A 14,548-nucleotide genomic window follows, 5' to 3' on the forward strand; every position below is an offset into this window, starting at 1 on the left:
CTGATCCTAGTAGCCACTGAGACTCAGGTTGATTTGCAAAATCGGCCTGAGGATCAAGTCCAAGCTCGGCAGAATACTTTGGGTCACTAAAAGCGGCGTGCTCAGTCCTCGAGACTCAGGTTGGGTGCGGCCGACCAACCTGAGGATCAAAATCTCCTCGGAAACTATATTGCTCATAAAATTTTCTGCATTGGACAAGCAATGCAGTAGCCCCCGAGACTCTGGTCGGGTGGCAACACCAGATCAGGGGATCGATGTGCCCCTTTAATATTTGTAAATAATAAGCCCGAAGCCCAGTAGCCCCCGAGCCTTAATGCGGGCACGAGTGGCCGAATTAAGGATCAATATCCATAGTAAAATCAAAAATTATGTGTAATGACTCTATGTATCCAAGTACTTTACGTCATTAATGCTCGGATCCGCATTGTACAAAACTTTGTTGACCGACCATCGGCTTCCACCTCCTTGGCCAGTAGCCGAGGAGTGTTTGTTCTACTTTATAAAGCCTTTATGAGGGCAAAGATTTACAACAAACAAGGCAATCTGGCCATACAGTTTTATAAACAAAGGTACGTAGAGAGTTATATTACTGTTTAACAGAAGAAATGTCTTCCAAAGAAAATGGTCCCGCTATCGGTTCCTTTCTTTGGGTTGTCATGCTAAGCATGATCATTAAACCTCAGCTCTAATGTAAGAGCAAAATATCGAGGATTTAGTTTGGGAGGCCAGTTAATAGCCCCCGGTAGTGTTTGGCGACAGTCGGGGTCAAGCCGTAAACACTTCGGCCAATGTTATGAACGGCCCGTCATTTAACATAGTCATCGGATCGCTGACCAGTTTACGCTTATTGTGACAGTCAGTTTTCGGCTTTCTCCACTGAGGTGCTTAACCATGTGAGCTGGAAGCACAATCGCAGTGGTTCTCCCTTTGCATGCTTAGCCGAACAAAACGGAACGTAGGAAGCAAGTGCAGGAGCCAGGCAACCCAACTATTGACCGAAGACACAATTCGAAACCGATGCATATATAGCAATATCTGAGAATGTTTTTGCCGAATCCCTAAAAGGTGTCCGGCGTTGTACTGCGAGACTAATGCTGGAAAAGCACAAATAGTTTTAAAGTGCCAAAAAGCTTGGAAAACCAAGAAACGTCAGTAAAAACATGATGTCCGAACAATATCAAGTGTTCGGTGCCAATCCGAAAATTGGTCTTAGGAAAAGGAAGTGCTTCTGTCGTGCTTTAACATGATACATCCTATCTCAAGACTTCGAGCGGGTCAGCCTACGACTTCAACCTCCTATCCCGAGGGCAGAGTACTTCTCATCAGGCCAGTTTAGCAAACTAAACTCTAGCGGCTTTGAGAGAGAAATTAGGCTCTCCGGCTAGTGACCACACACTCGTGTCGAAAAAAGGAGTGATAAATAATAATAATGAAACTTTGCAACGACTAAGAAGAAGAACACTTATTATAAGACGGCTCAAATAAACTTAAGAGCCCCCAAGTGACTTGGGTAGGAGAATGATTGCATGTACCGAAGTACTTATATCATATCTATGTTCAACCGGACTTTAAACGCGTCTTAACCGACCGTCGGCTTCTCCCTCTTCGGTCAAGGACCGAAAAGTGTTATGTACTCCATCGGTCGAGAATATCAACGGTGTTTCCAATAACCAGGCAATCAGGCCATAAGGCTGTAACAGACAAAGCACGCTCAGGGAACTTATGCTATATTACCGTGAAGTGTAAGAAGCATCTTCGAAGAAAATAGTACCCCCACCGATACCTTTCTTCGGTGCTCATTGTTATTATGAGACTTGTGCAATAGATTTTTTGTACTCATGAGTTCTGTTGTGTGCCGACCGTCATTGAATAACTATAAGAGCGCTAGCTTTCGGCTTCACCCAGTCCAAGGTCCGGCTCGGGTGACCCGATCGTGACAATCGTAGAGGTGCTCCCTTTACTCCCTAGCCGAACAATCGGGAACGTAGGGGTAAACACAGGAGCGAGGCAACCCATCTTGCAAATCGCTTAAGTCAATGTGGTGCATATTGTGGCGTAATACACGAACAAGGAATGAAGCCGTACAAGTATAATCATATGCAACAGGAAAAGCTTCATAAAGGAAGCCCCCAAGTAAACGGGGTATTTGAATTTATGCGTCACAAACAAAGTTTGGACAAGGAAAGAATTTTACAAGCAACTTTTTTCCAAAAAAGTATAATGCTTGGTCGAGCCGAACACAAGTTAAAAATTTAAAACTTTGAGCATGAAGGCAACTTAGCTGGTTAATGTGTTCGGTATTGATGACGCGGTCCGAGCTTGATGCGGGACAAGGTGCCATCCGCCAAGCCGGTCCCGAGGTGGCGGAGCAAAGAGCTCGGCACTCCGAAGTGGTGACATAGCACGGTCAATGCAGGCCGGCAGAGTGGTGCCGAAGTCCCCGGCATGGGGTAATGAAGTGTTGACGAAGCCCCCCGTCCAGCCGAGGTGACGCCAAAGGATATAGTCCGGCTGGATCATTTTCCTGTGCCACATAAAATAGTGCAAACCGGAGATAATAGTAATAATGATAATTAAAAAAATGTTGCATAATAAATAATTTATGCAAAGTGAGTAATAAAAGAAATATGGCCCGGCGCCGAAGTTAATGTCGATGCAGGGCGTCGGCGTGATGCGGTAAAGGCGTGGCAAAGCCTGAATTCACAGGTCGGTCCGAGTTCCGGATGTGGCATTCGCCGGACTATGTACGGAGACTGACCAGACCACCATGCGACCGTCGTTAATGCGGCCACCATTTGATAGACATGTGTACATATGATGGACAAACAAGAGTAATAATTCCTTGGGAAAAATTGAACCCAAACAAGCAAAAAATACTAGGATTAATAGCACCTGGTTTATTTGTTGTAGCAATCCGAAGGAAGGTGATTCCCAAAATTGGGACTCGATCCGCACACTCATTACCGGAGTAGGTTGATGAAAAGATGGCGAAGCCTCGATGTCAGCCGATGAGTCAAAGTAGGTCGGCGTGATGGACACCAGCTTGAAGAAGCAATAGTGCGGCCCTGCCGATGCAGGTCGTGACGTGGTCGATGCCGGCTTGATGAAGCGACCATGCGGTAATGCCGGTATGCCCGCTCCGTGTAATCCGTGGGGCGGCGATGTTGGTGATGATTTATCCTTCGCGATGCCGGGCTCTTGTTCGGCTTGCCGAGATGATGATCCGAAGAAGTTGAGCTCGGCTCAACAAAGTGACGCCGTGTCTAGCGCAGGTCGGCAGCCGTGGAGTAATATTGCCGGACTGGTTTGACACCAGCATGATGTTGAAGATCATGTTCAAAAGATCTTACAGTTAATGGGATGTGTTCGGGAAAACACAATACCCCATACAAAACTTCCTTCAAAAGGGATGTCCAAAATCCTGTTCATAAAAAAGATGAACTCGGGTCGGATTCGTTTTCGCGCAGAAAACAGATCCGAAAAGTGATGCGCTAATCGGAAGGTTCCCAGAGTTTGGACGGTCGGATCGAGCCGAAATTTTGAGAGGTGGTAGATATAGGAATTCCGCAGCGATCAACGGTTGGATCTTCCAAAGGACGTCCGAGCTAGAAGCTGGACACCATGACCTAAACTCATCCAAATTCCCGTCCAGATTTGACAGGGCTTCGGTATATCGTGGATTGCCTGAGATTCCTCCATCGGAACTCGATGAAATTTTCCAGGGTTGTTGTAGACTCAATTCCGCATAATTCCACCGAAGCGATCGTTAAAGCGATGCTCGAGCAGGCGGTGGCGGCGGATACGCGTTCGCTGTTTGGAAAAACAGCACGGTCGCTTGAGGGCAATGTTGACGTTGAGCCCCCGAGCTCCATAGATGATTCCTCCATGATCTTGATAGAGATCGGAGTTGATGTTTGATGAAGGCCCTCGTCCGGACATGGTGATCCGAACACGGGGCGCAATTCTTGGTCGAACCAAGGTGACCAGTCGAGCTGGTGACGAAGATGCCGAAGTCGCAGTTGATCTGCAGGAGAGCCATCGATCCTTTTGTCGATCACACAGTGGAACTCTCAATGAAAGCACCAATGTCGGTGTCAAAACCGGCGGATCTCGGATAGGGGGTCCCGAACTGTGCGTCAAGACCGGATGGTAACAGGAGACAAGGGACACGATGTTTGTTACCCAGGTTCGGGCCCTCTCGATGGAGGTAATACCCTACTCCTGCTTGATTAATATTGATGATATGGGTAGTACAAGAGTAGATCTACCACGAGATCAAGGAGGCTAAACCCTAGAAGCTAGCCTATGGTATGATTGTTGTATATATTGTATCTTGTCTATCGACTAGCCCGACCTCGGTTTATATAATGCACCAGAGGCCTAGGATAACAAGAGTCCTAGCCGAATACGCCGGTGGGGTGAAGTCCTTGTCTTGATCGCCAAGTCTTGTGGAATCTTCCTTGTATGCGGCAGCTGTCCGAACTGGCCCATGAGTATGCGGCCATGGGGGTCCTCGGCCCAATCTAATAGATCGAGAGACGACGTGGTGAGTACCCCCTAGTCCAGGACACCGTCAGTTGGGGTCGTACTGAGATGCAGCGGCAATTGCCTGATGAGCTGCAGCTTGGAGGCGATCTGTCTCCGCCCTCCTCTCGTACTCGATCGCCTCCTCCCTGGTTATAACATATGTCCCTTTTGCCTGGAAGTCAAAGAAAGTAGGAGCAGGGAGACCGACGTGATAGGTGCGTCGTCTGTCAAAGATTAGTCGGTACTGGAGGAACTGACCATTCCTCTCAACAAACTGATGACGGACCATAGCATCATAATCTAGATAAGAAGGGGGCAACTCAATATCATCTCCACGTATGGGTATCTCAAGAAAGTTAGCTATACAAGCTGCATAAATTCCACCAAAGAAATCTCCATGAATACGATTATTATGCAACCTACGTGCAACTATAGCCCCCAAGTTATAATGTTTATCTCCTAATACAGCACTCCTGAGAACACTGAGATCAGGGACACACATGTGACATGCTTCATCCTGACCATTGATGCACCTACCTATGAAGAGAGCAAAATAATGTGTAGCAGGAAAATGAATGCTCCCTATGGTAGCTTGTGTTATATCTCTAGACTCTTCCACAATTATACTAGAAAGAAAATCTCTAAATTCAGATTTGTGAGGTTCACTAACATCACCCCACTGAGGGAGTTTACAAGCAGTGTTAAAATCTTCTAAGTCCATGGTATAAGATTTATCATAAAGATCAAATAGGAAAGTTTGAGAATTGCGTGATGATGAGAATTTAAACCTTCTCACAAATGAATCAGTTAAATAGAGGTATTGACAACACTTATCTGCCTCGAAGCTCTCCAGATTAGCATTACGCACATATGCATCAAATTCCTCTTTAATTCCTGCTTGGATCATGAAATCTTCTGACGGCCATTCACAAGGCCGCACTTGAGCGTCTCTTGGCGGTTCCTCGTCCGCATCGCGTATTGCGGGCCTGGGTCCTTGCTTCCTTGAAGAACCACCTTGGTACATTTTCCTAAACATATTTCTTCCTCTGAAAAATTTCTGAAATTTTTAGTGACTTCAAAATAAAAGTGAACCAAACTCAACAATATTGCTAGCAACTACTCCTACAAGTGCCTAGAGGCAATATCATGCATTAAAACTACTTTTGACCACATAAATTTGACATGCAAGCTCAAGAACATGGTCAGCTAAGCAGCAAAAATTTGCAATGAATAAAGCACTAGAATAAAAACTAATTGGACCATTGGAGGGGTCACATACCAAGGAACAATCCCCCAAAGTAGTTTTGTGAATGGAGCTTTGAGCAAGGAGATAAAAAATGGCAGCAGAATGAGCTTGGACTCGGGTTTGAGCTGGTTAGTGATTTTTTTGGTAGGAAGAAGGAGTGTGTGGTAGCTGGAATAAGTGGAGGGGGGCCACCATGGGCCCACGAGGCAGGGGGCGCGCCCAGGGGGTGGGCGCGCCCTGGACCCTCGTGGCTAGGTGCTTGCTCCCCCTACTGTGTTCTCAGTGCCAATATATTCTCAAATATTCTATAAAAGATCATATTCAAATTTTAGGACATTTGGAGAACTTTTATTTTTGGGGTATTTTTTATTGCATGGATAATTCAGAAAACAGACAGAATATACTATTTTTACTTTATTTAATATAAATAATAGAAAGTAAAATAAGGGTACAGAAAGTTGTGCCTTCTAACTTCATCCATCTCATGCTCATCAAAAGGAATCCACTAACAAGGTTGATCAAGTCTTGTTAACAAACTCATTCCCAGTAACATGGAACCGGAGAAATTTCGAATAACACTAGGTTACCTCAATGGGGATATGCATGGCCCCAACAATAAGAATATCATATTTCTTCTTGACAGTAGGAAGAGGAAATTCAAAACCTCCAATAGTAATTGTTGAAATTTTCCCAATAGAATTGATACTGTGGACCTGAGGTTGTTTCCTCTGAAAGTGTACTGTATGCTCATTACCATTAACATGAAAAGTGACATTGCCTTTGGTGCAATCAATAACAGCCCCTGCAGTATTCAAAAAGGGTCTTCCAAGAATAATAGACATACTATCGTCCTCGGGAATATCAAGAATAACAAAGTCCATTAAAATAGTAACGTTTGCAACCACAACAGGCACATCCTCACAAATACCGACAGGTATAGTAGTTGATTTATCAGCCATTTGCAAAGATATTTCAGTAGGTGTTAACTTATTCAAATCAAGTCTATGATAAAGAGAGAGGCATAACACTAACACCGGCTCCAAGATCACATAAAGCAGTTTTAACATAGTTTCTTTTAATGGAGCATGGTATAGTTGCTGCTAGTGGATCTCCAAGTTTCTTTGATATTCCACCCTTAAAAGTATAATTAGCAAGCATGGTGGAAATTTCAGCTTCCGGTATCTTTCTCTTATTAGTAAAAATTTCTTTCATATATTTAGCATAAGGATTCATTTTAAGCATATCAGTCAAACGCATACGCAAAAAGATAGGTCTAATCATTTCAGCAAAGCACTCAAAATCCTCATCATCCTTTTTCTTGGATGGTTTAGGAGGAAAAGGCATGGGTTTCTGAACCCATGGTTCTCTTTCTTTACCGTGCTTCCTAGCAACAAAGTCTCTCTTATCATAACATTGATTCTTTGATTGTGGGTTATCAAGATCAACAGCAGGTTCAATCTCTACATCATTGTCATTACTAGGTTGAGCATCAACATGAACATCATCCTTAACATTATCAATAGGTTCATGTTCATTACCAGATTGTGTTTCAGCATCAGAAATAGAAATATCATTGGGATTCTCAGGTGTGTCAATAATAGGTTCACTAGAAGCATGCAAAGTCCTATCATTTTTCTTTTTCTTCCTTTTAGAAGGACTAGGTGCATCTATAGTAGTTCTCTGAGAATCTTGCTCAATCCTCTTAGGGTGGCCCTCAGGATACAAAGGCTCCTGAGTCATTTTACCACCTCTAGTCATAACTCTAACAACATTATCATTCTTATTGTTTAATTCATTGAGCTAATCATTCTGAGGTTTAAGTACTTGTTATACTTGAGTGGTAACCATAGAAGCATGTTTACTAATAAGTTTAAGTTCACCTTTAACATTAGCCATATAATCACTCAAGTGTTCAATCATATAAGAATTATGTTTCAATTGTCTACCAACATAAGCAATGAAATCTTCTTACTTAACCATAAAGTTATCAAATTCATCCAAACATTGGCTAGCAAACTTAGTAGGAGGGATTTCAACTTTATCATATCTATGAGAGAATTTACCTTTACTACCTGTGTCGGGTTATCAAGACCATGTGTTTATTCAACAGGGGGTAAATTAAGACCATGTATTTCTTCAACCGGAGGTAAATTCTTAACATCTTCAGCTTTAATACCTTTTTCTTTCATAGATTTCTTTGCCTCTTGCATATCTTCAGGACTGAGAAATAGAATACCCCTTTTCTTCGGAGTTGGCTTAGGAGTTGGTTCAGGAAGTGTCCAATTATTTTCATTAGTCAACATATTATTCAATAGAATTTCAGCTTCATCAACAGTTCTTTCCCTGAAAACACAACCAGCACAACTATCCAGGTAATCTCTGGAAGCATCAGTTAGTCCATTATAAAAGATATCAAGTATTTCATTTTTCTTGAGAGGATGATCAGGCAAATCATTAAGTAATTGGAGAAGCCTCCCCCAAGCTTGTGGGAGACTCTCTTCTTCAATTTGCACAAAATTATATATTCCCCCTAAAGCGGCTTGTTTCTTATGAGCGGGGAAATATTTAGCAGAGAAGTAGTAAATCATATCCTGGGGACTACGCACACAACCAGGATCAAGAGAATTAAACCATATCTTAGTATCACCCTTTAATGAGAACGGAAATAATTTAAGGATATAATAGTAGTGAGTTTTCTCATCATTAGTAAACAGGGTAGCTATATCATTTAATTTAGTAAGATGAGCCACAATAGTTTCAGATTCATAGCCATAGAAAGGATCAGATTCAACCAAAGTAATTATCTTAGGATAAACAGAGAAATCATAATCCTTATCTGTAATAAAGATAGGTGAAGTAGCATAAGCAGGACCATATTTCATTCTAGCATTCAGAGATTTTTGTTTCAGCTTAGCTAATAATTTCTTAAGATCACTTCTATCATTGCAAGCAAGAAAGTCTCTAGCAGTTTCCTCATCCATAACATAACCCTCAGGAACAACAGGTAATTCATATCTAGGGGGAGAATCTTCATCAGCACTTTCATCAATATTATCAGTTTCAATAATTTCATTCTCTCTAGCCCTAGCAAGTTGTTCATTAAGAAATTCACCAAGTGGCACAGTGGTATCAACCATAGAAGTATTTTCATCATAAGTATCATGCATAGCAGAAGTGGCATCATCAATAACATGCGACATATCAGAATGAATAGCAGGTGTAGGTGTCACAAGTTTACTCAAAACAGAAGGTGAATCAAGTGCAGAGCTAGATGGCAGTTCCTTACCTCCTCTTGTAGTTGAGGGATAAATCTTGGTTCTTGGATCTTTCAAGTTCTTCATAATGATAAGAAAATATAAATCCCAAGTGACTCAAAGAATAGATCTATGCTCCCCAACAACGGCGCCAGAAAATGGTCTTGATAACCCACAAGTATAGGGAATCGCAACAGTTTTCGAGGGTAGAGTATTCAACCCAAATTTATTGATTCGACACAAGGGGAGCCAAAGAATATTCTCAAGTATTAGCAGCTGAGTTGTCAATTCAACAACACTTGGATACCTTAATATCTGCAGCAAAGTATTTAGTAGCAAAGTAATATGATAGTGGTGGTAACGGTGGCAAAAGGTAACGGTAGAAAAGGTAATATTTTTGGGTTTTATAGTGATGGTAACAGTAGCAGCGGGAAAGTAAATAAGCGAAGAACAATATATGGAAAGCTCATAGGCATTGGATCGGTGATGGAGAATTATGCCGGATGCGATCGATCACGTAACAGTCATAACCTAGGGTGACACAGAACTAGCTCCAGTTCATCAATGTAATGTAGGCATGTATTCCGAATATAGTCATACGTGCTTATGGCAAGAACTTGCATGGCATCTTTTGTCCTACCCACCCATGGCAGCGGGGTCCTAATGGAAACTAAGGGATATTAAGGCCTCCTTTTAATAGAGTACCGGACCAAAGCATTAACACATAGTGAATACATGAACTCCTCAAACTATGGTCATCACCGGGAGTGGTCACGATTATTGTCACTTTGGGGTTGCCGGATCGTAACACATAGTAGGTGACTATAGACTTGCAAGATAGGATCAAGAACTCACATATATTCATGAAAACATAATAGGTTCAGATCTGAAATCATGGCACTCGGGCCCTAGTGACAAGCATTAAGCATAGCAAAGTCATAGCAACATCAATCTCAGAACATAGTGGATACTAGGGATCAAACCCTAACAAAACTAAATCGATTACATGATAAATCTCATCCAACCCATCACCGTCCAGCAAGCCTAAGATGGAATTACTCACACACGGCGGTGAGCATCATGAAATTGGCGATGGAGGAAGGTTGATGATGACGATGGCGACGGATTCCTCTCTCCGGAGCCCCGAACGGACTCCAGATGAGCCCTCTCGAGAGAGTTTAGGGCTTGGCGGCGGCTCCGTATCATAAAACGCGATGAATCCTTCTCCCTGGTTTTTTCTCCCCGAAAGTGAATATATGGAGTCAAGGTTGAGGTCTGTGGAGCGTCAGGGGGCCCACGAGGCAGGGGGCACACCCAGGGGGGTAGGGCGCGCCCCCACCTACGTGGACAGGTGGAGGCCCCCCTGACGTGGATTCTTCTTCCAGTATTTTTTATATATTCCAAAATAATTCTCCATTGATTTTCAGGTCATTCTGAGAACTTTTATTTCTGCACAACAATAACACCATGGCAATTCTGCTGAAAACAGCGTCAGTCCGGGTTAGTTCCATTCAAATCATGCAAGTTAGAGTCCAAAACAAGGGCAAAAGTGTTTGGAAAAGTAGATACGATGGAGACATATCACCTACAAGGTTCGGTAGTAACTTGATTAGAAGTTTCATGATCATCATCATTAGCTTCCTCACTAATTGGTGTAGGAATCACTGGAACTAATTTATGTGATGAACTACTTTCCAATAAGGGAGAAGGTACAATTACCTCATTAAGTTCTACTTTCCTCCCACTCATTCTTTCGAGAGAAACTCCTTCTCTAGAAAGGATCCATTCTTAGCAACGAATATCTTGCCTTTGGATCTGTGATAGAAGGTGTACCCAACAGTCTCCTTTGGGTATCCTATGAAGAGACATTTCTCCGATTTGGGTTCGAGCTTACCAGGTTGAAGCTTTTTCACATAAGCATTGCAACCCCAAACTTTAAGAAACGATAACTTGGGTTTCTTGCCAAACCACAGTTCATATGATGTCGTCTCAACGGATTTCGATGGTGCCCCATTTGACGTGAATGCAGCCGTCTCTAAAGCATAACCCCAAAATGATAGCGGTAAATCAGTAAGAGGCATCATAGATCGCACCATATCTAATAAAGTGTGGTTACGACGTTCGAACACACCATTACGCTATGGTGTTCCAGGTGGCGTGAGTTGCGAAACTATTCCACATTGTTTCAAATGAAGACCAAACTCATAACTCAAATATTCACCTCCACGATCAGATCTTAGAAACTTTATTTTCTTGTTACGATGATTTTCCACTTCACTCTCAAATTCTTTGAACTTTTCAAATGTTTCAGACTTATGTTTCATTAAGTAGATATACCCATATCTACTCAAATCATCTGTGAAGGTCGGAAAATGACAATACCCGCCGCGAGCATCAACACTCATCGGACCGCATACATCAGTATGTATTATTTCCAATAAGTCTGTTGCTCGCTCCATTGTTCCGGAGAACGGAGTCTTAGTCATCTTGCCCATGAGGCATGGTTCGCAAGCATCAAGTGATTCCAAAAAGCCCATCAGCATGGAGTTTCTTCATGCGCTTTACACCAATATGACCTAAACGGCAGTGCCACAAATAAGTTGCACTATCATTATTAAACTTGTATCTTTTGGCTTCAATACTATGAATATGTGTATCACTACTATCGAGATTCAACAAAAGTAGACCACTCATAAAGGGTGCATGACTGTCGGTGTCAAAACCGGCGGATCTCGGGTAGGGGGTCCTGAACTGCGCGTCTAAGGCGGATGGTAACAGGAGGCAGGGGACACGATGTTTACCCAGGTTTGGGCCCTTTGGAGGTAATACCCTACGTCCTGCTTGATTGTTCTTGATGATATGAGTATTACAAGAGTTGATCTACCACGAGATAAGAGAGGCTAAACCCTAGAAGCTAGCCTATGGTATGATTGTCTGTTGTCCTACGGACTAAAACCCTCCGGTTTATATAGACACCGGAGGGGGCTAGGGTTACACAAGGTCGGTTACAAAGGAGGAGATATACATATCCGTATTTCCTAGCTTGCCTTCCACGCCAAGTAGAGTCCCATCCGGACACGGGACGAAGTCTTCAATCTCGTATCTTCATAGTCCATCAGTCCGTCCAAAGGATATAGTCTGGCTGTCCGGAGACCCCCTAATCCAGGACTCCCTCAGTAGCCCCCGAACCAGGCTTCAATGACGATGAGTCCGGCGCGCAGTATTGTCTTCGGCATTGCAAGGCGGGTTCTTCTCCAAATCTTGAATATCTATTAAGTAGTGTCTGGCTCCCATAAATGTTGGACTTCTTGGCTTCTGTGCCCAATAAGGGCCATCTTCCACGCGTCGAGCGAATGCGAGGAGCCAGGGCATTTTTACATTCGCCCCCCTAGCCAGGTAAATAAATTGTCTATTAAAGGGATGTGGATTCTTAGATCCAATCCACACCATCCTCCCACGGCGAGAATCCATCGGAGCGTGCTCAGAAAAAATCCATTCCAACATGGCCGACCACCACAGCTCCTCCTCCCACCCCCGTAGCCCTAAGCCCGGTGATTGGGAGAGGTGTTCCGTCCCACTCAGAGATTTCTCCCTCCAGCGTATATGGTCCCCGTCCGAGCCGGGCTCGCCACTTATATTGGCGGGGAGCATGCGGAGAGCTTCTCCATCCCCTCTAAGGGGGAGCGGGTATGCCTTGTCCCTTACTTACTAAGGGGACTCGGATTTCCAATTCATCCATTCCTCCACGGGCTCCTAGAGTTTTACAGCCTCCAACTGCATAATTTCACCCCTGCTTCCATACTACACATCGCCGGTTACGTTGCCCTTTGTGAGCTGTTTCTGGGCTGCGAGGCTCATTTCGAGCTGTGGAAGAGGTTATTTTGCCTTGTGCCCCGCACATAGAAGGGGTCACTCTATCAGGTGGGCGGAGCCGAAATATGGCGCATCGCCGAGGCCGGATACCTATCCGGCACTCCGAAGAAGACGTCCGAGGACTGGCCTTCGGAGTGGTTTTATATGGAGGACGTCCCCCTTCAAGACCCTGTTCGGCGGGGTCTTCCTGAGTTCAACAATGCTCCTTTGAAGAAACGCCAAAGCTGGCGCCCACTGAGCCCCCAGGAGGAAGACAATGGAGAAGTCCTTTACCTGATGAACCGGATTAAAGCGCTGGCTCAATCAGGTTTGACAATAATCGAGGTTATGTCAATTTGGATAATGCGGGGAGTGCAGCCACTTCAATATCGAGGGCACCCCCTGTGGTGTTTTAACGGGGAAGATGATGCCACCCGTTGCGGGTGTAAGGGACCGGACTCCGCTGCTGCTTTAGCAAAAATTCTGTCCGAGTTGTTCAAGGGAGAGGAAGAGGAGTTCCTCCGCATCAAGCCACGGGATGGATTCTCCATGTACAACCCTCCAAGTTGGGTGAGTTGTACCTCTTTACTCCCGTTCTTCCCGCATTCTTCGTCGTAGGTACTCACCTTGCCATTTTACAGCAGGAACTGCGAAAAGCCATAAGGGAGGTCAACAACCCATCTTCACAACCAGAGGACCCTGGCCGGGCCCTCGGTCCCGGACTCAAAGACGCCATGGTGGCCATAACAGCCGACTATCCCAAACTGCTCCCTGTGTCGCATGTAAGAAAAACCAAAATCCCAACTCCAAAAATAGGATCCCCTTTTAGACCCTTCACCTACCGTACACATATGGTGTTTTACAGGGAAGGCATTCGGGACGCCGTGTCGAACCCGCCGCAACTCGCCAACAAGAGGCACCGAAGCCGGGTAGGCCAAAAAGGAAGGCGGTCAGGACGGAGACGCCGGCGCAGAGGTATGACACAAAACCTCGCTCCGTGGTTGTCGTCTTTCTCAAAATGTTATGACGTGCATGTTTCTTTAATAGAAAAAACGCTCGCCGGACTATATCCGGAGAGGCTGCCAATCATGCCTCCACCAGTCGGGCTCCAGGGACGGACATAGAGGCAGAAACCAACATGGGGTAGACGTCGGATGCTCCTCCTATAGAGGATGCAGATGGACTATCCACTACAAATTCAGAAGTGGAGAGCGCCATGAATCACAGGCGTCGCCGGGCCGTACTCTATGACGCTTGTTTCTCGCCAGAGGCATTTGATGCCTTCAATTCCAGAGACGCGTACATCCGTGCTACTCAAAATGGTCTAGCCAGAGCCACGGACCAGTATGTAAGGGATATACGGGTAAGCAAATCTGATGATTATATGTATCAGTAGCCCCTGAGACTTGAAACAGTTGACGCAACTGATTTAAGGATCATTATTTGCACAGGTTCTTACGGAGCAGAATTCCCAATTGTCTCAAGAGCTGGACGAGTGCAAGGCCCAGCTGGAAGCCGCTGTTGCCGCATTGAAGGAGTCCAAAAAGGGTCCCCCTGGTAACACTTTTGTCTATTGCAAAGAATATGGGTACCAGGTAGTATGCGACATGTATGCACACCTAACAATAGATGTTGCAGGTGGCCCCGGAGTGAATCCGGAGGCCGTGGA

This window comes from Triticum urartu, chromosome 3A (genome assembly GCF_056163025.1).
Source record: "Triticum urartu cultivar PI428250 chromosome 3A, HENAU_Tu73, whole genome shotgun sequence".
Taxonomy (NCBI): Eukaryota; Viridiplantae; Streptophyta; class Magnoliopsida; order Poales; family Poaceae; genus Triticum; species Triticum urartu.